This window comes from Xenopus tropicalis, chromosome 7, assembly GCF_000004195.4.
Source record: "Xenopus tropicalis strain Nigerian chromosome 7, UCB_Xtro_10.0, whole genome shotgun sequence".
Classification (NCBI taxonomy): Eukaryota; Metazoa; Chordata; class Amphibia; order Anura; family Pipidae; genus Xenopus; species Xenopus tropicalis.
This window is the reverse complement of record NC_030683.2, coordinates 130,635,896-130,638,858: the sequence shown is the minus strand read 5'-3', so window position 1 is coordinate 130,638,858 and position 2,963 is coordinate 130,635,896. Positions and strand designations below refer to the sequence as shown.

The 2,963-nt window shown below is 50.2% G+C and overlaps 1 long non-coding RNA gene across 1 annotated transcript; it reads left to right on the top strand.

Annotated features, from left to right (window-relative positions):
- Positions 1-223: 223 nt before the first annotated feature.
- LOC116412215 lies at positions 224-2,630 on the top strand. The gene is made up of 2 exons (XR_004223588.1): positions 224-257; positions 2,273-2,630. It is a non-coding gene; the product is annotated as an uncharacterized LOC116412215 (long non-coding RNA).
- The last annotated feature ends 333 nt before the right edge of the window (positions 2,631-2,963 follow it).

Below are 2,963 nucleotides of genomic sequence, written 5' to 3'. Positions count from 1 at the left end.
TACATTTCATCCCACGAGGGAGAAGCAGCTTCCAACTTACTTGTAAAGTGATTCCTGCCCTTTCGGTTAATAACAATGTATCCAAGAGTTGAGTAAAATGTTTCAACTATCCAGGGAGCTGTATTCCTCCCACTGGTACCTGGGTAAGTACTGGGGAGAGATTGGATTCACTTACCCAGGGGGAGGTTCCTGCCTGACCATGGGAAAGAGAGCAGCCCAGGAGCAGGAAGTACAGAGAATCAGAGCTCTGTACCTGGGTAAGTACTGGGGGAGATTGGATTCACTTACCCAGGGGGGGGTTCCTGCCTGACCATGGGAAAGAGAGCAGCCCAGGAGCAGGAAGTACAGAGAATCAGAGCTCTGTACCTGGGTAAGTACTGGGGGGAGATTGGATTCACTTACCCAGGGGGGGTTCCTGCCTGACCATGGGAAAGAGAGCAGCCCAGGAGCAGGAAGTACAGAGAATCAGAGCTCTGTACCTGGGTAAGTACTGGGGGGAGATTGGATTCACTTACCCAGGGGGGGGGTTCCTGCCTGACCATGGGAAAGAGAGCAGCCCAGGAGCAGGAAGTACGGAGAATCAGAGCTCTGTACCTGGGTAATTACTGGGGGGAGATTGGATTCACTTACCCAGGGGGGGGTTCCTGTCTGACCATGGGAAAGAGAGCAGCCCAGGAGCAGGAAGTACAGAGAATCAGAGCTCTGTACCTGGGTAAGTACTGGGGGGAGATTGGATTCACTTACCCAGGGGGGGGTTCCTGCCTGACCATGGGAAAGAGAGCAGCCCAGGAGCAGGAAGTACAGAGAATCGGAGCTCTGTACCTGGGTAAGTACTGGGGGGAGATTGGATTCACTTACCCAGGGGGGGGTTCCTGCCTGACCATGGGAAAGAGAGCAGCCCAGGAGCAGGAAGTACAGAGAATCAGAGCTCTGTACCTGGGTAAGTACTGGGGGGAGATTGGATTCACTTACCCAGGGGGGGGTTCCTGCCTGACCATGGGAAAGAGAGCAGCCCAGGAGCAGGAAGTACAGAGAATCGGAGCTCTGTACCTGGGTAAGTACTGGGGGGAGATTGGATTCACTTACCCAGGGGGGTGTGTAAGAAATCGTGTATTTGGGTGCCATTATTTGTGTTATATACATATGTGTTTGTGCCTCTATACATATTTATGTATCATACACCTTGTAGAGGGGAGTTCTGCTGAGCCCTATAAACCAGTTGTTCAAGTAAATCTCCATATCAAAGGGTTTTTCTGTGGATGGTGAGACAGTACGGCTGCAAGAAGCCATAAAACTCAATAGTTACTGAACAATGGGCAAGGTGTGGTTTTATCAACCCCCATCTGATCAGTTGGTATGTGGGGGGAAGTGGCTGAAAAGTGCATAAATGTGGGCTGGACGGTGGTCAAGGGAGCAACTTGGGGGGAGCATCCTGGGGGAAGAACCTGGAAGGAGCACCTGGGGACTGGATCAGAAGTGACCGGGCAGGATGTGAGACAGACCAGAGAGAAAAGGCCATGGCTAGAGAAAAGGAACGAGACCACCATGTTCTTTGTATATCGGTAGCTATAATGTAGATTTTGTCATTAATCTGTAAATGTAAATAATGTATATATATTGTGTTTGTTAACTAATCATTTAAGTGTAACCATCCATTGATTTGCTACTCAATATATTCATTTTAATATACACTTATTCGTGTGGGTTATTTGTCTGCTTCTCAAAAGAACCGAAACCCTAGTAAGAGGGGTGATTAATATTATTATTTATATTAATATATTATTATTATATATAGTCAAAATCTTACAGGTGTTCCTGCCTGACCATGGGAAAGAGAGCAGCCCAGGAGCAGGAAGTACAGAGAATCAGAGCTCTGTACCTGGGTAAGTACTGGGGGGAGATTGGATTCACTTACCCAGGGGGAGGTTCCTGCCTGACCATGGGAAAGAGAGCAGCCCAGGAGCAGGAAGTACAGAGAATCAGAGCTCTGTACCTGGGTAAGTACTGGGGGGAGATTGGATTCACTTACCCAGGGGGGGGTTCCTGCCTGACCATGGGAAAGAGAGCAGCCCAGGAGCAGGAAGTACAGAGAATCAGAGCTCTGTACCTGGGTAAGTACTGGGGGGAGATTGGATTCACTTACCCAGGGGGAGGTTCCTGCCTGACCATGGGAAAGAGAGCAGCCCAGGAGCAGTGAATAACTTGTTGCAGGGACAAATGACCGCAGTAGCTCCTGGAAGGGCGAGGGTTAACAGCGCAATTTCATCTCCAGATTAAATACAAGATATTCTGATAGTGACAGACCGAGTGTCGGGCCCCTCTCCCGCTGCTGAGGGGACCGGCTGTACAGTCGCAGGGGCCACCGGGGAATTCAATTGGCAGCTGTAAAAAATGAGCCTCAAATCAAGATCCGAGAGAGAGACAAGTAACGCGGTGAGAAAAACAACCAGGAAACAGATTGTGTGATAAATACACGGACAAATGGCTCCATCCAACCCCCCCCCCCCCCCGGCTTTAATGGGGGCCAAATAATTTCATTTCATTGGAAACTCAACTCACCTACAGTAGCACAGGTACCGAGCCCACCAATCAGAATGCAGAGATTCATCACATGGGCTGGGACTTCACTTCTTGACTTCATAAAAATCCCCAATTCAGGTTCTTGCATCAGAATTTCCATTGTTTTTTCTCCCCGTCCCTTTAATTCCCAGGGCAGTCATGGGGGGATACAGGAGGCATCAGGGGGGTACAGGAGGCATCAGGGGGTTCAGGAGGCATCAGGGCGGTACAGGAGGCATTAGGGGGTACAGGAGGCATCAGGGGGTTACAAGAGGCATTGGGGGTTCAGGAGGCAGAAGGGGGTACAGAAGGTCTCGGGGGTACAGAAGACATCAGAGGGCACATGAGCCATCAGGGGAATACAGGAGGTATCAGGGGGGTACAGGAGGCCTCAGGGGGATACA